Here is a 27,222-nt window from a genome sequence, read left to right as displayed (position 1 = left end):
GGGGTTACATCGCAAAAATCTAAAAAAATATTCGACCTCCTAAAAAATTAAATTTAGAATGCAGATTTATTAAGAGCCAAACAAATTACACAGGAACGCTTTCCGAGTTGAAATTAATGCAGTTTTGACAAAGTTATGCGATTTTAAAGCTTTGACTGTCCCAAAAAATGGGATGTAAAAAAATCGTGTTATCAAATATAAATTGCAATTTCAAGAATCTTGCAGTGGAAAATATAATTTTAATTAATGAAGGAGCCATTTCCGACCCTATAAATCTTATATATTCTTGATCAGCATTAACAGGCGAATCGTTCTGGCCACCTCAGGTAGCAAAACAGACATTTCCAAATTTTTGAAAAAAATTCAAGGGGTTACATCGCAAAAATCTTAAAAAATATTCGATCTCCTAAAAAATTAAATTTAGTATGCAGATTTATTAAGTGCCAAACAACTAACACAGGAACGCTTTCCGAATCGAAATTAATGCATTTTTGACAAAGTTATGCGATTTTAAAGCTGTGGCTGTCCCAAAAAATGGGATGTAAAAAAATCGTGTTATCAAATAAAAATTGCAATTTCAAGAATCTTGCAGTGGAAAATATAATTTTAATTAATGAAGGAGCCATTTCCGACCCTATAAATCATATATATTCTTGATCAGCATTAACAGGCGAGTCGTTCAGGTAGCAAAACAGACATTTCCAAATTTTTGAAAAAAATTCAAGGGGTTACATCGCAAAAATCTTAAAAAATATTCGATCTCCTAAAAAATTAAATTTAGTATGCAGATTTATTAAGTGCCAAACAACTAACACAGGAACGCTTTCCGAATCGAAATTAATGCATTTTTGACAAAGTTATGCGATTTTAAAGCTTTGGCTGTCCCAAAAAATGGGATGTAAAAAAATCGTGTTATCAAATAAAAATTGCAATTTCAAGAATCTTGCAGAGGAAAATATAATTTTAATTAATGAAGGAGCAATTTCCGACCCTATAAATCATATATATTCTTGATCAGCATTAACAGGCGAGTCGTTCAGGTAGCAAAACAGACATTTCCAAATTTTTGAAAAAAATTCAAGGGGTTACATCGCAAAAATCTAAAAAAATATTCGACCTCCTAAAAAATTAAATTTAGAATACAGATTTATTAAGCGTCAAACAACTAACACAGGAAAGCTTTCCGAGTTGAAATTAATGCATTTTTGACAAAGTTATGCGATTTTAAAGCTTTGGCTGTCCCAAAAAATGGGATGTAAAAAAATCGTGTTATCAAATATAAATTGCAATTTCAAGAATCTTGCAGTGGAAAATATAATTTTAATTAATGAAGGAGCCATTTCCGACCCTATAAATCATATATATTCTTGATCAGCATTAACAGGCGAATCGTTCTGGCCACCTCAGGTAGCAAAACAGACATTTCCAAATTTTTGAAAAAAATTCAAGGGGTTACATCGCAAAAATCTAAAAAAAAATTCGATCTCCTAAAAAATTAAATTTAGTATGCAGATTTGTTAAGCGCCAAACAAATTACACAGGAACGCTTTCCGAGTTGAAATTAATGCAGTTTTGACAAAGTTATGCGATTTTAAAGCTTTGACTGTCCCAAAAAATGGGATGTAAAAAATCGTGTTATCAAATATAAATTGCAATTTCAAGAATCTTGCAGAGGAAAATATAATTTTAATTAATGAAGGAGCCATTTCCGACCCTATAAATCATAAATATTCTTGATCAGCATTAACAGGCGAGTCGTTCAGGTAGCAAAACAGACATTTCCAAATTTTTGAAAAAAATTCAAGGGGTTACATCGCAAAAATCTAAAAAAATATTCGACCTCCTAAAAAATTAAATTTAGAATGCAGATTTATTAAGAGCCAACAAATTACACAGGAACGCTTTCCGAGTTGAAATTAATGCATTTTTGACAAAGTTATGCGATTTTAAAGCTTTGGCTGTCCCAAAAAATGGGATGTAAAAAAATCGTGTTATCAAATAAAAATTGCAATTTCAAGAATCTTGCAGAGGAAAATATAATTTTAATTAATGAAGGAGCCATTTCCGACCCTATAAATCATATATATTCTTGATCAGCATTAACAGGCAAATCGTTCTGGCCACCTCAGGTAGCAAAACAGACATTTCCAAATTTTTGAAAAAAATTCAAGGGGTTACATCGCAAAAATCTAAAAAAATATTCGATCTCCTAAAAAATTAAATTTAGTATGCAGATTTTTTAAGTGCCAAACAACTCACACAAAAACGCTTTCCGAATCGAAATTAATGCATTTTTGACAAAGTTATGCGATTTTAAAGCTTTGGCTGTCCCAAAAAATGGGATGTAAAAAAATCGTGTTATCAAATAAAAATTGCAATTTCAAGAATCTTGCAGAGGAAAATATAATTTTAATTAATGAAGGAGCCATTTCCGACCCTATAAATCATATATATTCTTGATCAGCATTAACAGGCGAATCGTTCTGGCCACCTCAGGTAGCAAAACAGACATTTCCAAATTTTTAAAAAAAAATTCAAGGGGTTACATCGCAAAAATCTAAAAAAATATTCGATCTCCTAAAAAATTAAATTTAGTATGCAGATTTTTAAAGTGCCAAACAACTAACACAGGAACGCTTTCCGAGTTGAAATTAATGCAGTTTTGACAAAGTTATGCGATTTTAAAGCTTTGGCTGTCCCAAAAAATGGGATGTAAAAAAATCGTGTTATCAAATAAAAATTGCAATTTCAAGAATCTTGCAGTGAAAAATATAATTTTAATTAATGAAGGAGCCATTTCCGACCCTATAAATCATATATATTCTTGATCAGCATTAACAGGCGAATCGTTCTGGCCACCTCAGGTAGCAAAACAGACATTTCCAAATTTTTGAAAAAAATTCAAGGGGTTACATCGCAAAAATCTAAAAAAATATTCGATCTCCTAAAAAATTAAATTTAGTATGCAGATTTGTTAAGCGCCAAACAAATTACACAGGAACGCTTTCCGAGTTGAAATTAATGCAGTTTTGACAAAGTTATGCGATTTTAAAGCTTTGACTGTCCCAAAAAATGGGATGTAAAAAATCGTGTTATCAAATATAAATTGCAATTTCAAGAATCTTGCAGAGGAAAATATAATTTTAATTAATGAAGGAGCCATTTCCGACCCTATAAATCATAAATATTCTTGATCAGCATTAACAGGCGAGTCGTTCAGGTAGCAAAACAGACATTTCCAAATTTTTGAAAAAAATTCAAGGGGTTACATCGCAAAAATCTAAAAAAATATTCGACCTCCTAAAAAATTAAATTTAGAATGCAGATTTATTAAGAGCCAAACAAATTACACAGGAACGCTTTCCGAGTTGAAATTAATGCAGTTTTGACAAAGTTATGCGATTTTAAAGCTTTGACTGTCCCAAAAAATGGGATGTAAAAAAATCGTGTTATCAAATAAAAATTGCAATTTCAAGAATCTTGCAGTGGAAAATTAATGCAGTTGAAATTAATGCAGTTTTGACAAAGTTATGCCATTTTAAAGCTTTGACTGTCCCAAAAAATGGGATGTAAAAAAATCGTGTTATCAAATATAAATTGCAATTTCAAGAATCTTGCAGAGGAAAATATAATTTTAATTAATGAAGGAGCCATTTCCGACCCTATAAATCTTATATATTCTTGATCAGCATTAACAGGCGAATCGTTCTGGCCACCTCAGGTAGCAAAACAGACATTTCCAAATTTTTGAAAAAAATTCAAGGGGTTACATCGCAAAAATCTAAAAAAATATTCGATCTCCTAAAAAATTAAATTTAGTATGCAGATTTATTAAGTGCCAAACAACTAACACAGGAACGCTTTCCGAATCGAAATTAATGCATTTTTGACAAAGTTATGCGATTTTAAAGCTTTGGCTGTCCCAAAAAATGGGATGTAAAAAAATCGTGTTATCAAATAAAAATTGCAATTTCAAGAATCTTGCAGTGGAAAATATAATTTTAATTAATGAAGGAGCCATTTCCGACCCTATAAATCATATATATTCTTGATCAGCATTAACAGGCGAATCGTTCTGGCCACCTCAGGTAGCAAAACAGACATTTCCAAATTTTTGAAAAAAATTCAAGGGGTTACATCGCAAAAATCTAAAAAAATATTCGATCTCCTAAAAAATTAAATTTAGTATGCAGATTTGTTAAGCGCCAAACAACTAACACAGGAACGCTTTCCGAATCGAAATTAATGCATTTTTGACAAAGTTATGCGATTTTAAAGCTTTGGCTGTCCCAAAAAATGGGATGTAAAAAAATCGTGTTATCAAATAAAAATTGCAATTTCAAGAATCTTGCAGAGGAAAATATAATTTTAATTAATGAAGGAGCCATTTCCGACCCTATAAATCTTATATATTCTTGATCAGCATTAACAGGCGAATCGTTCCGGCCACCTCAGGTAGCAAAACAGACATTTCCAAATTTTTGAAAAAAATTCAAGGGGTTACATCGCAAAAATCTAAAAAAATATTCGATCTCCTAAAAAATTAAATTAAGTATGCAGATTTATTAAGTGCCAAACAACTAACACAGGAACGCTTTCCGAGTTGAAATTAATGCATTTTTGACAAAGTTATGCGATTTTAAAGCTTTGGCTGTCCCAAAACATGGGATGTAAAAAAATCGTGTTATCAAATAAAAATTGCAATTTCAAGAATCTTGCAGTGGAAAATATAATTTTAATTAATGAAGGAGCCATTTCCGACCCTATAAATCTTATATATTCTTGATCAGCATTAACAGGCGAATCGTTCCGGCCACCTCAGGTAGCAAAACAGACATTTCCAAATTTTTGAAAAAAATTCAAGGGGTTACATCGCAAAAATCTAAAAAAATATTCGATCTCCAAAAAAATTAAATTTAGTATGCAGATTTGTTAAGCGCCAAACAACTAACACAGGAACGCTTTCCGAATCGAAATTAATGCATTTTTGACAAAGTTATGCTATTTTAAAGCTTTGGCTGTCCCAAAAAATGGGATGTAAAAAAATCGTGTTATCAAATAAAAATTGCAATTTCAAGAATCTTGCAGAGGAAAATATAATTTTAATTAATGAAGGAGCCATTTCCGACCCTATAAATCTTATATATTCTTGATCAGCATTAACAGGCGAATCGTTCTGGCCACCTCAGGTAGCAAAACAGACATTTCCAAATTTTTGAAAAAAATTCAAGGGGTTACATCGCAAAAATCTAAAAAAATATTCAATCTCCTAAAAAATTAAATTAAGTATGCAGATTTATTAAGTGCCAAACAACTAACACAGGAACGCTTTCCGAGTTGAAATTAATGCATTTTTGACAAAGTTATGCGATTTTAAAGCTTTGGCTGTCCCAAAAAATGGGATGTAAAAAAATCGTGTTATCAAATAAAAATTGCAATTTCAAGAATCTTGCAGTGGAAAATATAATTTTAATTAATGAAGGAGCCATTTCCGACCCTATAAATCTTATATATTCTTGATCAGCATTAACAGGCGAATCGTTCCGGCCACCTCAGGTAGCAAAACAGACATTTCCAAATTTTTGAAAAAAATTCAAGGGGTTACATCGCAAAAATCTAAAAAAATATTCGATCTCCTAAAAAATTAAATTTAGTATGCAGATTTGTTAAGCGCCAAACAACTAACACAGGAACGCTTTCCGAGTTGAAATTAATGCATTTTTGACAAAGTTATGCGATTTTAAAGCTTTGGCTGTCCCAAAAAATGGGATGTAAAAAAATCGTGTTATCAAATAAAAATTGCAATTTCAAGAATCTTGCAGTGGAAAATATAATTTTAATTAATGAAGGAGCCATTTCCGACCCTATAAATCTTATATATTCTTGATCAGCATTAACAGGCGAATCGTTCCGGCCACCTCAGGTAGCAAAACAGACATTTCCAAATTTTTGAAAAAAATTCAAGGGGTTACATCGCAAAAATCTAAAAAAATATTCGATCTCCTAAAAAATTAAATTTAGTATGCAGATTTGTTAAGCGCCAAACAACTAACACAGGAACGCTTTCCGAATCGAAATTAATGCATTTTTGACAAAGTTATGCTATTTTAAAGCTTTGGCTGTCCCAAAAAATGGGATGTAAAAAAATCGTGTTATCAAATAAAAATTGCAATTTCAAGAATCTTGCAGAGGAAAATATAATTTTAATTAATGAAGGAGCCATTTCCGACCCTATAAATCTTATATATTCTTGATCAGCATTAACAGGCGAATCGTTCTGGCCACCTCAGGTAGCAAAACAGACATTTCCAAATTTTTGAAAAAAATTCAAGGGGTTACATCGCAAAAATCTAAAAAAATATTCGATCTCCTAAAAAATTAAATTAAGTATGCAGATTTATTAAGTGCCAAACAACTAACACAGGAACGCTTTCCGAGTTGAAATTAATGCATTTTTGACAAAGTTATGCGATTTTAAAGCTTTGGCTGTCCCAAAAAATGGGATGTAAAAAAATCGTGTTATCAAATAAAAATTGCAATTTCAAGAATCTTGCAGTGGAAAATATAATTTTAATTAATGAAGGAGCCATTTCCGACCCTATAAATCTTATATATTCTTGATCAGCATTAACAGGCGAATCGTTCCGGCCACCTCAGGTAGCAAAACAGACATTTCCAAATTTTTGAAAAAAATTCAAGGGGTTACATCGCAAAAATCTAAAAAAATATTCGATCTCCTAAAAAATTAAATTTAGTATGCAGATTTGTTAAGCGCCAAACAACTAACACAGGAACGCTTTCCGAGTTGAAATTAATGCATTTTTGACAAAGTTATGCGATTTTAAAGCTTTGGCTGTCCCAAAAAATGGGATGTAAAAAAATCGTGTTATCAAATAAAAATTGCAATTTCAAGAAACTTGCAGAGGAAAATATAATTTTAATTAATGAAGGAGCCATTTCCGACCCTATAAATCTTATATATTCTTGATCAGCATTAACAGGCAAATCGTTCTGGCCACCTCAGGTAGCAAAACAGACATTTCCAAATTTTTGAAAAAAATTCAAGGGGTTACATCGCAAAAATCTAAAAAAATATTCGATCTCCTAAAAAATTAAATTTAGTATGCAGATTTGTTAAGCGCCAAACAACTAACACAGGAACGCTTTCCGAATCGAAATTAATGCATTTTTGACAAAGTTATGCTATTTTAAAGCTTTGGCTGTCCCAAAAAATGGGATGTAAAAAAATCGTGTTATCAAATAAAAATTGCAATTTCAAGAATCTTGCAGAGGAAAATATAATTTTAATTAATGAAGGAGCCATTTCCGACCCTATAAATCTTATATATTCTTGATCAGCATTAACAGGCGAATCGTTCTGGCCACCTCAGGTAGCAAAACAGACATTTCCAAATTTTTGAAAAAAATTCAAGGGGTTACATCGCAAAAATCTAAAAAAATATTCGATCTCCTAAAAAATTAAATTAAGTATGCAGATTTATTAAGTGCCAAACAACTAACACAGGAACGCTTTCCGAGTTGAAATTAATGCATTTTTGACAAAGTTATGCGATTTTAAAGCTTTGGCTGTCCCAAAAAATGGGATGTAAAAAAATCGTGTTATCAAATAAAAATTGCAATTTCAAGAATCTTGCAGAGGAAAATATAATTTTAATTAATGAAGGAGCCATTTCCGACCCTATAAATCTTATATATTCTTGATCAGCATTAACAGGCGAATCGTTCTGGCCACCTCAGGTAGCAAAACAGACATTTCCAAATTTTTGAAAAAAATTCAAGGGGTTACATCGCAAAAATCTAAAAAAATATTCGATCTCCTAAAAAATTAAATTAAGTATGCAGATTTATTAAGTGCCAAACAACTAACACAGGAACGCTTTCCGAGTTGAAATTAATGCATTTTTGACAAAGTTATGCGATTTTAAAGCTTTGGCTGTCCCAAAAAATGGGATGTAAAAAAATCGTGTTATCAAATAAAAATTGCAATTTCAAGAATCTTGCAGTGGAAAATATAATTTTAATTAATGAAGGAGCCATTTCCGACCCTATAAATCTTATATATTCTTGATCAGCATTAACAGGCGAATCGTTCCGGCCACCTCAGGTAGCAAAACAGACATTTCCAAATTTTTGAAAAAAATTCAAGGGGTTACATCGCAAAAATCTAAAAAAATATTCGATCTCCTAAAAAATTAAATTTAGTATGCAGATTTATTAAGTGCCAAACAACTAACACAGGAACGCTTTCCGAGTTGAAATTAATGCATTTTTGACAAAGTTATGCGATTTTAAAGCTTTGGCTGTCCCAAAAAATGGGATGTAAAAAAATCGTGTTATCAAATAAAAATTGCAATTTCAAGAATCTTGCAGAGGAAAATATAATTTTAATTAATGAAGGAGCCATTTCCGACCCTATAAATCTTATATATTCTTGATCAGCATTAACAGGCGAATCGTTCTGGCCACCTCAGGTAGCAAAACAGATATTTCCAAATTTTTGAAAAAAATTCAAGGGGTTACATCGCAAAAATCTAAAAAAATATTCGATCTCCTAAAAAATTAAATTTAGTATGCAGATTTGTTAAGCGCCAAACAACTAACACAGGAACGCTTTCCGAGTTGAAATTAATGCATTTTTGACAAAGTTATGCGATTTTAAAGCTTTGGCTGTCCCAAAAAATGGGATGTAAAAAAATCGTGTTATCAAATAAAAATTGCAATTTCAAGAATCTTGCAGTGGAAAATATAATTTTAATTAATGAAGGAGCCATTTCCGACCCTATAAATCTTATATATTCTTGATCAGCATTAACAGGCGAATCGTTCCGGCCACCTCAGGTAGCAAAACAGACATTTCCAAATTTTTGAAAAAAATTCAAGGGGTTACATCGCAAAAATCTAAAAAAATATTCGATCTCCTAAAAAATTAAATTTAGTATGCAGATTTGTTAAGCGCCAAACAACTAACACAGGAACGCTTTCCGAGTTGAAATTAATGCATTTTTGACAAAGTTATGCGATTTTAAAGCTTTGGCTGTCCCAAAAAATGGGATGTACAAAAATCGTGTTATCAAATAAAAATTGCAATTTCAAGAATCTTGCAGAGGAAAATATAATTTTAATTAATGAAGGAGCCATTTCCGACCCTATAAATCTTATATATTCTTGATCAGCATTAACAGACGAATCGTTCTGGCCACCTCAGGTAGCAAAACAGATATTTCCAAATTTTTGAAAAAAATTCAAGGGGTTACATCGCAAAAATCTAAAAAAATATTCGATCTCCTAAAAAATTAAATTAAGTATGCAGATTTATTAAGTGCCAAACAACTAACACAGGAACGCTTTCCGAATCGAAATTAATGCATTTTTGACAAAGTTATGCGATTTTAAAGCTTTGGCTGTCCCAAAAAAATGGGATCTAAAAAAATCGTGTTATCAAATAAAAATTGCAATTTCAAGAAACTTACAGAGGAAAATATAATTTTAATTAATGAAGGAGCCATTTCCGACCCTATAAATCTTATATATTCTTGATCAGCATTAACAGGCGAATCGTTCTGGCCACCTCAGGTAGCAAAACAGACATTTCCAAATTTTTGAAAAAAATTCAAGGGGTTACATCGCAAAAATCTAAAAAAATATTCGATCTCCTAAAAAATTAAATTAAGTATGCAGATTTATTAAGTGCCAAACAACTAACACAGGAACGCTTTCCGAATCGAAATTAATGCATTTTTGACAAAGTTATGCGATTTTAAAGCTTTGGCTGTCCCAAAAAAATGGGATGTAAAAAAATCGTGTTATCAAATAAAAATTGCAATTTCAAGAATCTTGCAGAGAAAAATATAATTTTAATTAATGAAGGAGCCATTTCCGACCCTATAAATCTTATATATTCTTGATCAGCATTAACAGGCGAATCGTTCCGGCCACCTCAGGTAGCAAAACAGACATTTCCAAATTTTTGAAAAAAATTCAAGGGGTTACATCGCAAAAATCTAAAAAAATATTCGATCTCCTAAAAAATTAAATTAAGTATGCAGATTTATTAAGTGCCAAACAACTAACACAGGAACGCTTTCCGAGTTGAAATTAATGCATTTTTGACAAAGTTATGCGATTTTAAAGCTTTGGCTGTCCCAAAAAATGGGATGTAAAAAAATCGTGTTATCAAATAAAAATTGCAATTTCAAGAATCTTGCAGTGGAAAATATAATTTTAATTAATGAAGGAGCCATTTCCGACCCTATAAATCTTATATATTCTTGATCAGCATTAACAGGCGAATCGTTCCGGCCACCTCAGGTAGCAAAACAGACATTTCCAAATTTTTGAAAAAAATTCAAGGGGTTACATCGCAAAAATCTAAAAAAATATTCGATCTCCTAAAAAATTAAATTTAGTATGCAGATTTGTTAAGCGCCAAACAACTAACACAGGAACGCTTTCCGAGTTGAAATTAATGCATTTTTGACAAAGTTATGCGATTTTAAAGCTTTGGCTGTCCCAAAAAATGGGATGTAAAAAAATCGTGTTATCAAATAAAAATTGCAATTTCAAGAATCTTGCAGAGGAAAATATAATTTTAATTAATGAAGGAGCCATTTCCGACCCTATAAATCTTATATATTCTTGATCAGCATTAACAGGCGAATCGTTCTGGCCACCTCAGGTAGCAAAACAGATATTTCCAAATTTTTGAAAAAAATTCAAGGGGTTACATCGCAAAAATCTAAAAAAATATTCGATCTCCTAAAAAATTAAATTTAGTATGCAGATTTGTTAAGCGCCAAACAACTAACACAGGAACGCTTTCCGAGTTGAAATTAATGCATTTTTGACAAAGTTATGCGATTTTAAAGCTTTGGCTGTCCCAAAAAATGGGATGTACAAAAATCGTGTTATCAAATAAAAATTGCAATTTCAAGAATCTTGCAGAGGAAAATATAATTTTAATTAATGAAGGAGCCATTTCCGACCCTATAAATCTTATATATTCTTGATCAGCATTAACAGACGAATCGTTCTGGCCACCTCAGGTAGCAAAACAGATATTTCCAAATTTTTGAAAAAAATTCAAGGGGTTACATCGCAAAAATCTAAAAAAATATTCGATCTCCTAAAAAATTAAATTAAGTATGCAGATTTATTAAGTGCCAAACAACTAACACAGGAACGCTTTCCGAATCGAAATTAATGCATTTTTGACAAAGTTATGCGATTTTAAAGCTTTGGCTGTCCCAAAAAATGGGATGTAAAAAAATCGTGTTATTAAATAAAAAGTGCAATTTCAAGAATCTTGCAGAGGAAAATATAATTTTAATTAATGAAGGAGCCATTTCCGACCCTATAAATCTTATATATTCTTGATCAGCATTAACAGGCGAATCGTTCTGGCCACCTCAGGTAGCAAAACAGACATTTCCAAATTTTTGAAAAAAATTCAAGGGGTTACATCGCAAAAATCTAAAAAAATATTCGATCTCCTAAAAAATTAAATTTAGTATGCAGATTTGTTAAGCGCCAAACAACTAACACAGGAACGCTTTCCGAGTTGAAATTAATGCATTTTTGACAAAGTTATGCGATTTTAAAGCATTGGCTGTCCCAAAAAATGGGATGTAAAAAAATCGTGTTATCAAATAAAAATTGCAATTTCAAGAATCTTGCAGAGGAAAATATAATTTTAATTAATGAAGGAGCCATTTCCGACCCTATAAATCTTATATATTCTTGATCAGCATTAACAGACGAATCGTTCCGGCCACCTCAGGTAGCAAAACAGACATTTCCAAATTTTTGAAAAAAATTCAAGGGGTTACATCGCAAAAATCTAAAAAAATATTCGATCTCCTAAAAAATTAAATTTAGTATGCAGATTTGTTAAGCGCCAAACAACTAACACAGGAACGCTTTCCGAGTTGAAATTAATGCATTTTTGACAAAGTTATGCGATTTTAAAGCATTGGCTGTCCCAAAAAATGGGATGTAAAAAAATCGTGTTATCAAATAAAAATTGCAATTTCAAGAATCTTGCAGTGGAAAATATAATTTTAATTAATGAAGGAGCCATTTCCGACCCTATAAATCTTATATATTCTTGATCAGCATTAACAGACGAATCGTTCCGGCCACCTCAGGTAGCAAAACAGACATTTCCAAATTTTTGAAAAAAATTCAAGGGGTTACATCGCAAAAATCTAAAAAAATATTCGATCTCCTAAAAAATTAAATTTAGTATGCAGATTTGTTAAGCGCCAAACAACTAACACAGGAACGCTTTCCGAGTTGAAATTAATGCATTTTTGACAAAGTTATGCGATTTTAAAGCATTGGCTGTCCCAAAAAATGGGATGTAAAAAAATCGTGTTATCAAATAAAAATTGCAATTTCAAGAATCTTGCAGAGGAAAATATAATTTTAATTAATGAAGGAGCCATTTCCGACCCTATAAATCTTATATATTCTTGATCAGCATTAACAGACGAATCGTTCTGGCCACCTCAGGTAGCAAAACAGATATTTCCAAATTTTTGAAAAAAATTCAAGGGGTTACATCGCAAAAATCTAAAAAAATATTCGATCTCCTAAAAAATTAAATTTAGTATGCAGATTTGTTAAGCGCCAAACAACTAACACAGGAACGCTTTCCGAGTTGAAATTAATGCATTTTTGACAAAGTTATGCGATTTTAAAGCTTTGGCTGTCCCAAAAAATGGGATGTAAAAAAATCGTGTTATCAAATAAAAATTGCAATTTCAAGAATCTTGCAGTGGAAAATATAATTTTAATTAATGAAGGAGCCATTTCCGACCCTATAAATCTTATATATTCTTGATCAGCATTAACAGGCGAATCGTTCCGGCCACCTCAGGTAGCAAAACAGACATTTCCAAATTTTTGAAAAAAATTCAAGGGGTTACATCGCAAAAATCTAAAAAAATATTCGATCTCCTAAAAAATTAAATTTAGTATGCAGATTTGTTAAGCGCCAAACAACTAACACAGGAACGCTTTCCGAGTTGAAATTAATGCATTTTTGACAAAGTTATGCGATTTTAAAGCTTTGGCTGTCCCAAAAAATGGGATGTACAAAAATCGTGTTATCAAATAAAAATTGCAATTTCAAGAATCTTGCAGAGGAAAATATAATTTTAATTAATGAAGGAGCCATTTCCGACCCTATAAATCTTATATATTCTTGATCAGCATTAACAGACGAATCGTTCTGGCCACCTCAGGTAGCAAAACAGATATTTCCAAATTTTTGAAAAAAATTCAAGGGGTTACATCGCAAAAATCTAAAAAAATATTCGATCTCCTAAAAAATTAAATTAAGTATGCAGATTTATTAAGTGCCAAACAACTAACACAGGAACGCTTTCCGAATCGAAATTAATGCATTTTTGACAAAGTTATGCGATTTTAAAGCTTTGGCTGTCCCAAAAAATGGGATGTAAAAAAATCGTGTTATTAAATAAAAAGTGCAATTTCAAGAATCTTGCAGAGGAAAATATAATTTTAATTAATGAAGGAGCCATTTCCGACCCTATAAATCTTATATATTCTTGATCAGCATTAACAGGCGAATCGTTCTGGCCACCTCAGGTAGCAAAACAGACATTTCCAAATTTTTGAAAAAAATTCAAGGGGTTACATCGCAAAAATCTAAAAAAATATTCGATCTCCTAAAAAATTAAATTTAGTATGCAGATTTGTTAAGCGCCAAACAACTAACACAGGAACGCTTTCCGAGTTGAAATTAATGCATTTTTGACAAAGTTATGCGATTTTAAAGCTTTGGCTGTCCCAAAAAAATGGGATCTAAAAAAATCGTGTTATCAAATAAAAATTGCAATTTCAAGAAACTTGCAGAGGAAAATATAATTTTAATTAATGAAGGAGCCATTTCCGACCCTATAAATCTTATATATTCTTGATCAGCATTAACAGGCGAATCGTTCTGGCCACCTCAGGTAGCAAAACAGACATTTCCAAATTTTTGAAAAAAATTCAAGGGGTTACATCGCAAAAATCTAAAAAAATATTCGATCTCCTAAAAAATTAAATTTAGTATGCAGATTTGTTAAGCGCCAAATAACTAACACAGGAACGCTTTCCGAGTTGAAATTAATGCATTTTTGACAAAGTTATGCGATTTTAAAGCTTTGGCTGTCCCAAAAAATGGGATGTAAAAAAATCGTGTTATTAAATAAAAAGTGCAATTTCAAGAATCTTGCAGAGGAAAATATAATTTTAATTAATGAAGGAGCCATTTCCGACCCTATAAATCTTATATATTCTTGATCAGCATTAACAGGCGAATCGTTCTGGCCACCTCAGGTAGCAAAACAGACATTTCCAAATTTTTGAAAAAAATTCAAGGGGTTACATCGCAAAAATCTAAAAAAATATTCGATCTCCTAAAAAATTAAATTTAGTATGCAGATTTGTTAAGCGCCAAACAACTAACACAGGAACGCTTTCCGAGTTGAAATTAATGCATTTTTGACAAAGTTATGCGATTTTAAAGCTTTGGCTGTCCCAAAAAAATGGGATCTAAAAAAATCGTGTTATCAAATAAAAATTGCAATTTCAAGAAACTTGCAGAGGAAAATATAATTTTAATTAATGAAGGAGCCATTTCCGACCCTATAAATCTTATATATTCTTGATCAGCATTAACAGGCGAATCGTTCTGGCCACCTCAGGTAGCAAAACAGACATTTCCAAATTTTTGAAAAAAATTCAAGGGGTTACATCGCAAAAATCTAAAAAAATATTCGATCTCCTAAAAAATTAAATTTAGTATGCAGATTTGTTAAGCGCCAAACAACTAACACAGGAACGCTTTCCGAGTTGAAATTAATGCATTTTTGACAAAGTTATGCGATTTTAAAGCTTTGGCTGTCCCAAAAAAATGGGATCTAAAAAAATCGTGTTATCAAATAAAAATTGCAATTTCAAGAAACTTGCAGAGGAAAATATAATTTTAATTAATGAAGGAGCCATTTCCGACCCTATAAATCTTATATATTCTTGATCAGCATTAACAGGCGAATCGTTCTGGCCACCTCAGGTAGCAAAACAGACATTTCCAAATTTTTGAAAAAAATTCAAGGGGTTACATCGCAAAAATCTAAAAAAATATTCGATCTCCTAAAAAATTAAATTTAGTATGCAGATTTGTTAAGCGCCAAACAACTAACACAGGAACGCTTTCCGAGTTGAAATTAATGCATTTTTGACAAAGTTATGCGATTTTAAAGCTTTGGCTGTCCCAAAAAATGGGATGTAAAAAAATCGTGTTATCAAATAAAAATTGCAATTTCAAGAATCTTGCAGAGGAAAATATAATTTTAATTAATGAAGGAGCCATTTTCGACCCTATAAATCTTATATATTCTTGATCAGCATTAACAGACGAATCGTTCCGGCCACCTCAGGTAGCAAAACAGACATTTCCAAATTTTTGAAAAAAATTCAAGGGGTTACATCGCAAAAATCTAAAAAAATATTCGATCTCCTAAAAAATTAAATTTAGTATGCAGATTTGTTAAGCGCCAAACAACTAACACAGGAACGCTTTCCGAGTTGAAATTAATGCATTTTTGACAAAGTTATGCGATTTTAAAGCATTGGCTGTCCCAAAAAATGGGATGTAAAAAAATCGTGTTATCAAATAAAAATTGCAATTTCAAGAATCTTGCAGAGGAAAATATAATTTTAATTAATGAAGGAGCCATTTCCGACCCTATAAATCTTATATATTCTTGATCAGCATTAACAGACGAATCGTTCCGGCCACCTCAGGTAGCAAAACAGACATTTCCAAATTTTTGAAAAAAATTCAAGGGGTTACATCGCAAAAATCTAAAAAAATATTCGATCTCCTAAAAAATTAAATTTAGTATGCAGATTTGTTAAGCGCCAAACAACTAACACAGGAACGCTTTCCGAGTTGAAATTAATGCATTTTTGACAAAGTTATGCGATTTTAAAGCATTGGCTGTCCCAAAAAATGGGATGTAAAAAAATCGTGTTATCAAATAAAAATTGCAATTTCAAGAATCTTGCAGAGGAAAATATAATTTTAATTAATGAAGGAGCCATTTCCGACCCTATAAATCTTATATATTCTTGATCAGCATTAACAGACGAATCGTTCCGGCCACCTCAGGTAGCAAAACAGACATTTCCAAATTTTTGAAAAAAATTCAAGGGGTTACATCGCAAAAATCTAAAAAAATATTCGATCTCCTAAAAAATTAAATTTAGTATGCAGATTTGTTAAGCGCCAAACAACTAACACAGGAACGCTTTCCGAATTGAAATTAATGCATTTTTGACAATGTTATGCGATTTTAAAGCTTTGGCTGTCCCAAAAAAATGGGATCTAAAAAAATCGTGTTATCAAATAAAAAGTGCAATTTCAAGAATCTTGCAGAGGAAAATATAATTTTAATTAATGAAGGAGCCATTTCCGACCCTAAAAATCATATATATTCTTGATCAGCATTAACAGACGAATCGTTCTGGCCACCTCAGGTAGCAAAACAGATATTTCCAAATTTTTGAAAAAAATTCAAGGGGTTACATCGCAAAAATCTAAAAAAATATTCGATCTCCTAAAAAATTAAATTAAGTATGCAGATTTATTAAGTGCCAAACAACTAACACAGGAACGCTTTCCGAATCGAAATTAATGCATTTTTGACAAAGTTATGCGATTTTAAAGCTTTGGCTGTCCCAAAAAATGGGATGTAAAAAAATCGTGTTATCAAATAAAAATTGCAATTTCAAGAATCTTGCAGTGAAAAATATAATTTTAATTAATGAAGGAGCCATTTCCGACCCTATAAATCTTATATATTCTTGATCAGCATTAACAGGCGAATCGTTCTGGCCACCTCAGGTAGCAAAACAGACATTTCCAAATTTTTGAAAAAAATTCAAGGGGTTACATCGCAAAAATCTAAAAAAATATTCGATCTCCTAAAAAATTAAATTAAGTATGCAGATTTATTAAGTGCCAAACAACTAACACAGGAACGCTTTCCGAGTTGAAATTAATGCATTTTTGACAATGTTATGCGATTTTAAAGCATTGGCTGTCCCAAAAAATGGGATGTAAAAAAATCGTGTTATCAAATAAAAATTGCAATTTCAAGAATCTTGCAGAGGAAAATATAATTTTAATTAATGAAGGAGCCATTTCCGACCCTATAAATCTTATATATTCTTGATCAGCATTAACAGACGAATCGTTCCGGCCACCTCAGGTAGCAAAACAGACATTTCCAAATTTTTGAAAAAAATTCAAGGGGTTACATCGCAAAAATCTAAAAAAATATTCGATCTCCTAAAAAATTAAATTAAGTATGCAGATTTATTAAGTGCCAAACAACTAACACAGGAACGCTTTCCGAATCGAAATTAATGCATTTTTGACAAAGTTATGCGATTTTAAAGCTTTGGCTGTCCCAAAAAATGGGATGTAAAAAAATCGTGTTATCAAATAAAAATTGCAATTTCAAGAATCTTGCAGTGGAAAATATAATTTTAATTAATGAAGGAGCCATTTCCGACCCTATAAATCTTATATATTCTTGATCAGCATTAACAGGCGAATCGTTCCGGCCACCTCAGGTAGCAAAACAGACATTTCCAAATTTTTGAAAAAAATTCAAGGGGTTACATCGCAAAAATCTAAAAAAATATTCGATCTCCTAAAAAATTAAATTAAGTATGCAGATTTATTAAGTGCCAAACAACTAACACAGGAACGCTTTCCGAGTTGAAATTAATGCATTTTTGACAATGTTATGCGATTTTAAAGCTTTGGCTGTCCCAAAAAATGGGATGTAAAAAAATCGTGTTATCAAATAAAAATTGCAATTGCAAGAATCTTGCAGAGGAAAATATAATTTTAATTAATGAAGGAGCCATTTCCGACCCTATAAATCTTATATATTCTTGATCAGCATTAACAGGCGAATCGTTCTGGCCACCTCAGGTAGCAAAACAGACATTTCCAAATTTTTGAAAAAAATTCAAGGGGTTACATCGCAAAAATCTAAAAAAATATTCGATCTCCTAAAAAATTAAATTAAGTATGCAGATTTATTAAGTGCCAAACAACTAACACAGGAACGCTTTCCGAGTTGAAATTAATGCATTTTTGACAATGTTATGCGATTTTAAAGCATTGGCTGTCCCAAAAAATGGGATGTAAAAAAATCGTGTTATCAAATAAAAATTGCAATTTCAAGAATCTTGCAGAGGAAAATATAATTTTAATTAATGAAGGAGCCATTTCCGACCCTATAAATCTTATATATTCTTGATCAGCATTAACAGACGAATCGTTCCGGCCACCTCAGGTAGCAAAACAGACATTTCCAAATTTTTGAAAAAAATTCAAGGGGTTACATCGCAAAAATCTAAAAAAATATTCGATCTCCTAAAAAATTAAATTAAGTATGCAGATTTATTAAGTGCCAAACAACTAACACAGGAACGCTTTCCGAATCGAAATTAATGCATTTTTGACAAAGTTATGCGATTTTAAAGCTTTGGCTGTCCCAAAAAATGGGATGTAAAAAAATCGTGTTATCAAATAAAAATTGCAATTTCAAGAATCTTGCAGTGGAAAATATAATTTTAATTAATGAAGGAGCCATTTCCGACCCTATAAATCTTATATATTCTTGATCAGCATTAACAGGCGAATCGTTCCGGCCACCTCAGGTAGCAAAACAGACATTTCCAAATTTTTGAAAAAAATTCAAGGGGTTACATCGCAAAAATCTAAAAAAATATTCGATCTCCTAAAAAATTAAATTAAGTATGCAGATTTATTAAGTGCCAAACAACTAACACAGGAACGCTTTCCGAGTTGAAATTAATGCATTTTTGACAATGTTATGCGATTTTAAAGCTTTGGCTGTCCCAAAAAATGGGATGTAAAAAAATCGTGTTATCAAATAAAAATTGCAATTGCAAGAATCTTGCAGAGGAAAATATAATTTTAATTAATGAAGGAGCCATTTCCGACCCTATAAATCTTATATATTCTTGATCAGCATTAACAGGCGAATCGTTCTGGCCACCTCAGGTAGCAAAACAGACATTTCCAAATTTTTGAAAAAAATTCAAGGGGTTACATCGCAAAAATCTAAAAAAATATTCGATCTCCTAAAAAATTAAATTAAGTATGCAGATTTATTAAGTGCCAAACAACTAACACAGGAACGCTTTCCGAGTTGAAATTAATGCATTTTTGACAATGTTATGCGATTTTAAAGCATTGGCTGTCCCAAAAAATGGGATGTAAAAAAATCGTGTTATCAAATAAAAATTGCAATTTCAAGAATCTTGCAGAGGAAAATATAATTTTAATTAATGAAGGAGCCATTTCCGACCCTATAAATCTTATATATTCTTGATCAGCATTAACAGACGAATCGTTCCGGCCACCTCAGGTAGCAAAACAGACATTTCCAAATTTTTGAAAAAAATTCAAGGGGTTACATCGCAAAAATCTAAAAAAATATTCGATCTCCTAAAAAATTAAATTAAGTATGCAGATTTATTAAGTGCCAAACAACTAACACAGGAACGCTTTCCGAATCGAAATTAATGCATTTTTGACAAAGTTATGCGATTTTAAAGCTTTGGCTGTCCCAAAAAATGGGATGTAAAAAAATCGTGTTATCAAATAAAAATTGCAATTTCAAGAATCTTGCAGTGGAAAATATAATTTTAATTAATGAAGGAGCCATTTCCGACCCTATAAATCTTATATATTCTTGATCAGCATTAACAGGCGAATCGTTCCGGCCACCTCAGGTAGCAAAACAGACATTTCCAAATTTTTGAAAAAAATTCAAGGGGTTACATCGCAAAAATCTAAAAAAATATTCGATCTCCTAAAAAATTAAATTTAGTATGCAGATTTATTAAGCGCCAAACAACTAACACAGGAACGCTTTCCGACTCGAAAATAATGCATTTTTGACAAAGTTATGCGATTTTAAATCTTTGGCTGTCCCAAAAAATGGGATGTAAAAAAATCGTGTTATCAAATAAAAATTGCAATTTCAAGAATCTTGCAGTGGAAAATATAATTTGAATTAATGAAGGAGCAATTTCCGACCCTATAAATCTTATATATTCTTGATCAGCATTAACAGGCGAATCGTTCTGGCCACCTCAGGTAGCAAAACAGACATTTCCAAATTTTTGAAAAAAATTCAAGGGGTTACATCGCAAAAATCTAAAAAAATATTCGATCTCCTAAAAAATTAAATTTAGTATGCAGATTTATTAAGTGCCAAACAACTAACACGGGAACGCTTTCCGAATCGAAATTAATGCATTTTTTACAAAGTTATGCGATTTTAAAGCTTTGGCTGTCCCAAAAAATGGGATGTAAAAAAATCGTGTTATCAAATAAAAATTTCAATTTCAAGAATCTTGCAGAGGAAAATATAATTTTAATTAATGAAGGAGCCATTTCCGACCCTATAAATCTTATATATTCTTGATCAGCATTAACAGGCGAATCGTTCTGGCCACCTCAGGTAGCAAAACAGACATTTCCAAATTTTTGAAAAAAATTCAAAAATTCGAAAATTGGAAATATCTGTTTTGCTACCTGAGGTAGCCAGAACGATTTGCCTGTTAATGCTGATCAAGAATATATATGATTTATAGGGTCTGAAAAGGCTCCTTCCATGATTAAAATTTTATTTCCTCTGCAAGATTCTTGAAATCGAAATTTTTATTTAATATTTTTTTTTTTTTTGAATATTTTTTGCGACAATCTAAGTTTAATAATCGCATAAATTTGTCAAAAATGCAAAAACATTTCAATTCGGAAATTGTTCCCGTGTAACTTGTTTGGCGGTTAACAAATCTGCATACTTAATATAAAATTTCAAATTTATTTCCGATTTTTTTTACATTTTAACGATGTAGCCCCTTAAAAAAAAAATGAAAATTGGTTTTGCCAATTGAGATGGCCAGAAAGATTCTCCTGTTAATGCTGATCAAGAATATACCCTTGCAGTTTATAATAGAATTATTAAGTAGTAACTTAAATAATAATTAAATGTTTTTTTCATGGTTAAGACTTACCGAAATAGAGGGCGCATGATTAGCCTTTTCCATCCGTGCTTAGTTACCTCCGGTGTAGAGCTATATTTACGGTGACTTTAATTAGGCTTCTTATGGTATGACGTAGTAAGTTGCTACCTCGTTATCCAGATCCAGGTGATATTTTTTGAGTCCAGGGGAATTCACTATCACTGCTAGATCACTACCACTTGAGATGTTAACAGCGGGGAGGCCGCGAACAGACTGAGGGCAGCGCGCCATCAGTGTCTCTATTTATAGTCCCCGAGTAAAGAGAACTGTGAAAGTGAGAGCTAGAGAGAGAGCGCTATCACTTGAGAGGCAGAGGGAGTTATATTTACGGTGACTTTAATTAGGCTACTTACGGTATGACGTAGTAAGTTGCTACCTCGTTATCCAGATCCAGGTGATATTTTTTGAGTCCAGGGGAATTCACTATCACTGCTAGATCACTACCACTTGAGATGTTAACAGCGGGGAGCCCGCGAACAGACTGAGGGCAGCGCGCCATCAGTGTCTCTATTTATAGTCCCCGAGTAAAGAGAACTGTGAAAGTGAGAGCGAGAGAGAGAGAGAGCGCTATCACTTGAGAGGCAGAGGGAGTTATATTTACGGTGACTTTAATTAGGCTACTTACGGTATGACGTAGTAAGTTGCTTCCTCGTTATCCAGATCCAGGTGATATTTTTTGAGTCCAGGGGAATTCACTATCACTGCTAGATCACTACCACTTGAGATGTTAACAGCGGGGAGCCCGCGAACAGACTGAGGGCAGCGCGCCATCAGTGTCTCTATTTATAGTCCCCGAGTAAAGAGAACTGTGAAAGTGAGAGTTAGAGAGAGAGAGAGAGCGCTATCACTAGAGAGGCAGGGGGAGTTATATTTACGGTGACTTTAATTAGGCTACTTACGGTATGACGTAGTAAGTTGCTTCCTCGTTATCCAGATCCAGGTGATATTGTTCGAGTCCAAGGGAAATCACTACCACTGCTAAATCACTACCACTTGAGATGTTAACAGCGGGGAGGCCGCGAACAGACTGAGGGCAGCGCGCCATCAGTGTCTCTATTTATAGTCCCCGAGTAAAGAGAACTGTGAAAGTGAGAGCTAGAGAGAGAGAGAGAGCGCTATCACTAGAGAGGCAGAGGGAGTTAGAGAATAGTAGAGTAGGAACACATTGTGATGCAGGGAGATGGAGTTAGAGAGAGTGTGAGAATGAGGTAAATTTAATTAAATTAATACATTGCTCTGCAAGGCTATAAATATGTTTTATGAATAATAAATGATTTATTAATCATAAAAAAAATGTTAAAATGATCAATTATTGTAATTAAATTTAAATTCTACTAACTAGCAATAATAAATAATATAAAGGAACCAAAGAAGAATGCGTTAAATTCATTAAAGAAAACTAAAATAACTGATTATAATGTTTGACATTGTTTTATTTTATTCCTATAATTTTAGGCCAAATAATAAATATAATAAATAATTTTTATCACCTATATGTAGAGTCATTGTTTAATTATGTTCTGTTCGCCAGCAGCACAAAGCCTCCTCTTTTTCGATAATTTTCAAGTTAGACAACGATGTGTCATCAATGAACATTAAATTTTTTCAAATTTTTACCCTTGCAGGGTATTATAAATTCAGTCAGAAGTTTGCAACGCACTGAAGGAGGCACCTTCGACCATATAAAGTATATATATTCTTGATCAGGATCAACGCCGAGTCGCGCTAGTCCGTCCGTCTGTCCGTTTCTACGCAAACTAGTCTCTCAGTTTTAAAGCTATCTAAATGAAATCTTTGTAGTTAGTCTTCTATACACTCTCACTCGTATATATGTCGGAACGGGACGGATCGGACTACTATATCATTTAGCTGAAATAGGAATGATCGGAGAATTTTTACAAAAAAATTATAACATTTTCAGTTTTCAACAGATTTTCATCAAATTTAAGATATAGCCATTTTACATTTCTCTACAATTTTGTGTAAAGTTTTATGAAAATCGGACGACTATCATATAGATCCCATAGGGTTGATCGAGAAATTAATACAATTAAAAATTATAACATTTTCAGTTTTCAACAGATTTTCATCAAATTTGAGATATAGCCATTTTATATTAGTTTTAAATGTTTAATTAAAATAAATATATATAATTTATATTGTAGTCATTGAAGTTTTATCTGCAAAGGTATATAAACTTCGGCGTACCAAACTTAGATTCCTTTCTTTTTTTAATATTTTTTTGAACAATCAAAGTTTAAAGATCGCATAACTTTGTCAAAAATGCATTAATTTCAATTCGGTAACCGTTTCTGTGCAAGTTCTTTTACGGTTAACAAATCTGCATACTAAATTTAATATTTCTAAAAAGGTCACATTTTTTTCTGATTTTTTAACATTACCTTTTTTGCAAAAAATTGAAAAATGTTGTTTTGCTAATTGAGATGGCCAGGAAGACTCGCCTGTTAATGCTGATCACGAATATATATGATTTATAGGGTTTCCTTTACTTAGTTTCAAGCGCTTGACTGAAAATGTAATACCTTGCGGGGGCATAATAAAGTAAGTATTAAATATTTAATTAATGTATACCATATTTAGTAGAAAAAGCCCCTTTATAATCAAGATCATAACTTTTGATAGGAAACTGCTTATGGGCAAGAAGATTTCCGTCCACCGAAAAAAAAAAGTTACCCGACTTGGCAAAATTCTACTCGAGGCGGCACTCAAAGTGCGTAGCATTTCCGTCCTCACCTGTCTTCTCACCTGTGGACCCTCTCCGCCTGTCTGCACTTCATGTCTGCCACACACCACACACTCTCTGGCAGTGGAAGCCTCAATACCCGCCCCTCTATCAACTTGGGCAACAAACATTTTGTTGCCTTTTGTTGCACAGAAAGAATAGGATGAAAAGTGTAAGGAATTTCTAACAAACAAAGCATGTTTATCAATTTTGTTATATTATTAAGTTTTATTATTAATATCTGTTTCAGATATCACATTGATTTTCTATTATGGATTTTGTAAACAAGACAATTCACATAAATAAAATAAAATTAAAAGTTTTAGGAATCTTTTGTTGAACTAAAATCATTTGGAAAAAGTTAGAAATTGGACTCTATTTCTGAAATTTCTTTGAATAAAGTGACCCTTCAATAAATGGTAGAGAAACACCAAACTTAAACCAGAAATAAATCGATTTAAATTCCGATTGCATGAAATGATATGGGAAAACCCAAAGTTAAACCAGAAATAAATCGATTTAAATTCCGATTGCATCTTTTGAAATCCCTTCTTCTCTGGACTGCGACCATTTGGAGAAGCTTAGCAGTTGATGGCTAATTTTCTTTCAGTGCACGTGAGTGTGTGTGTGTGGCTTTTGCTAGTGTTGGTAGTGGTGTGGCTGCTTCACTGCAACAATATATTATGCGCTAAGCTCCTCAACTATGCAGCTAAGCGGGGGTGAGGGAGGATAGCCAGTCGGCCGGGTGGCCATTTGGCTTTGCCTCTGGTTAACCGACTACCGTTTTGTAATTTATTTAAGTAATAAAATAAATATATGTACGTTATACGAGCACTACACACCTGCCCTGTCCTGCTCCGGCACCTGCTCCGGCTCCGGAGGACCTGAAGAGTTCCGCAGAAAGGCGGCGCACATGCAGCACTGCATCGGAATGCGGCATGGATGTGGATGTGGATGTGGATGTGGATGTGGATGTGGATGTGGATGTGGACGTGGACCTAAATGTGGATGTGGATGCGTTAGTGGGTTTGTTGTCAAGCGAAAGTGCGCTTCAAGTGCACGAAGCACCCACTTACCCAAAGTGAATTTAGTGTCAAGTGCAGGAAAATGTGAAAAGCAGCTGCGAGTTAGTTTTTCATATTTAAGCAGCACTTCAGCCCAGCAGAAGCAGCAGCAGCAACAGCAACAACGCGGCACCGGCACATACTGCCCCGCACAGTGGGGTATGTTTTTAAGCCTGAAAATTACAGATTAATTTAAATTAATATCAAATAAACATAATGGGAAGGAAAAGGAAACAAAAATTGTGTGTTTTCCAATCTCTTAGGCGAGCAAATTTATTAAATAATAGATCCAATATATTTTAGCAAAGCTATTCAGGTTCTTAAACTGAACTTCTATATATCTATCTATATATCCATTTTCATATCCCTAAGACTATTGTAGTTTATCCAATGCTTTTCCTGATTAATGATCTGATCTATGAGAAAGTATCAAATGTTGTGTAAGAGTAGCTCTTATTATTCCTCTTCTTGACCTTATTATTGAATAATTAAATGCATATTCCCTATCAGACGTGCACTACTGTGCCAGTGCACCTGTAAAGACAGAGAGAGAGCGAGAGTGGGTCGCGGATCAAGGACCAGGACCAGGTCTGGCTTGGATTTCAGCTGGCGGATCCTTCAGGGCGAAACAATGACTGTGCCGCCATTTAGAAGCCTTTCGTCCTCCCCTCCCTGGACTATGCGGGACGGATGTCGTTGACTTTTCAAGTCGCATTAGAAGCGACACGGCGGCGTCGCCTTCGCTCGCAGTGCGCGCAGTTTCGGGCGAATGCAGGCAGGGGGAGGGATGGGGAGGCTGCTGCCGGGTGGCCTTGTGGGTGGGGCTTAAGTGTGGTGCCGCCTCGCGGTGGGGCATAAAAATACATGTAAGAGGCTTTCAGCTTATTGTTTGGCACTGTCGCGCTTTTATGATTGCACGCAGCTCGGTCCTTGGTGCTCTTCGCTCCATCTCGGTGCCTTATATCTTGTCTCGGCTTAATTTTATTGATATTACACGTACTTGAAGTCGACGACCAGGTCGAAAACAGGCGCCGTCTCAACCCCCCAACCTGCCTGTGCATTTCCTCCACTCACATTCGAAGCATTTGGCTATTAATTTTTACGACTTACGACTTACGACTTAAGGCTTACGGCGGTAAATGTGAGTTGATCAATTTTTCATATCTATTGGCACTTATGTATGTACTTGCCTCCGATATATGTACATATGTATGTCTTATATGTATATTTATGATACGGTCTTCTTGTGCAAATCCAATTACGGCTTCATAATCAAGAATCAAGACCTGCAAAGCTGTTTTCACTTCGTTTACTTTTGGATTCGTTTTAAAATATCATTTAATTTGTTCTTACATGTGTATATTGAAATGTTGTCTTAAATTACAGTTTACACCTTAGGTTAATTACATCATGCTTACATTGTTTGTCTTAGAACATGATGTAACATCATCAACATCAGTTGCATGTTTCTTAGCCAGCCGAAAGCTTTTAGTTTTGGCGAATCATTATAAAATTTGGAAGATCACTTTTTATAATTTTGAAACGAAGAAAACGAAACAGAAATGCAAAAGGGCACTTTACTAATAAAATTTAAAAATGCAACATTCTCTGAATTGAATTTTTCATGGCAACTAAAGCAATAAATGCAAATGATGATTGCGTTTTAAGTTGAACTATTATTCTACTTTCTTTCCAACTTGTTTAAAATTGTTTTTGATATTAATTGCAAATTAAATAAATACTTTGAATACTATACTGATTAGTGTGTTAAATACTGTACTAAATAGTGAACTAAATACTTTATTAAATTCTATAAAAAATTTTGTAATAAATACAATACCAAATATTATTTTAAATGTTATATCAATATTTTAAAGTGTGAACACTTCAAAAAAAAACACAAATGCTTCATATTCCAACATTCCAAAACCATTTTTTTTTATTTTTCAAATTGATGAACGAACTGGTACAGCTAGTTATCGATAATTATTCCATATATGCCATATACGTATGCCATATTTGCCATATATGTACATATGTATGCCAAAAATATATTATATATTTTTTTAGATATCGAAATTGACTTGGACTCCGAGAATTAAAATGAAAATGCTTGAGACTACAAGCTTCACGTTTATTCAAAAACTTGCACATCTCCAAGTCGTGAAAAAAAAAACTTTGACAAATTTTTCTCTTTTCTGTAATTACTTGCAAGTTCCCAAAAAAATTCCATCTGGTAAA

The 27,222-nt window shown here is 32.7% G+C and overlaps 1 long non-coding RNA gene across 1 annotated transcript in view; it reads right to left on the bottom strand.

Annotated features, from left to right (window-relative positions):
- The window catches only part of LOC110176039 (uncharacterized), a 37,468-nt gene extending 11,062 nt beyond the window's left edge, over positions 1 to 26,406 (bottom strand). The window contains exons 1-6 of the long non-coding RNA XR_015273100.1: positions 26,335 to 26,406; positions 26,172 to 26,275; positions 24,994 to 25,154; positions 24,760 to 24,915; positions 22,074 to 22,269; positions 21,166 to 21,455 (exon numbers count right to left, since the gene is read on the bottom strand). This is a non-coding gene — a long non-coding RNA (uncharacterized LOC110176039). The remainder of the gene's footprint in view (positions 1 to 21,165; positions 21,456 to 22,073; positions 22,270 to 24,759; positions 24,916 to 24,993; positions 25,155 to 26,171; positions 26,276 to 26,334) is intronic.
- Positions 26,407 to 27,222: the final 816 nt, after the last annotated feature.

This window comes from Drosophila serrata, unplaced genomic scaffold (assembly GCF_035046125.1).
Source record: "Drosophila serrata isolate PLE 108 unplaced genomic scaffold, ASM3504612v1 contig_362, whole genome shotgun sequence".
Taxonomy (NCBI): domain Eukaryota; kingdom Metazoa; phylum Arthropoda; class Insecta; order Diptera; family Drosophilidae; genus Drosophila; species Drosophila serrata.
The sequence above is the reverse complement of the archived record's forward strand: the minus strand, read 5'-3'. Positions and strand labels throughout refer to the sequence as shown.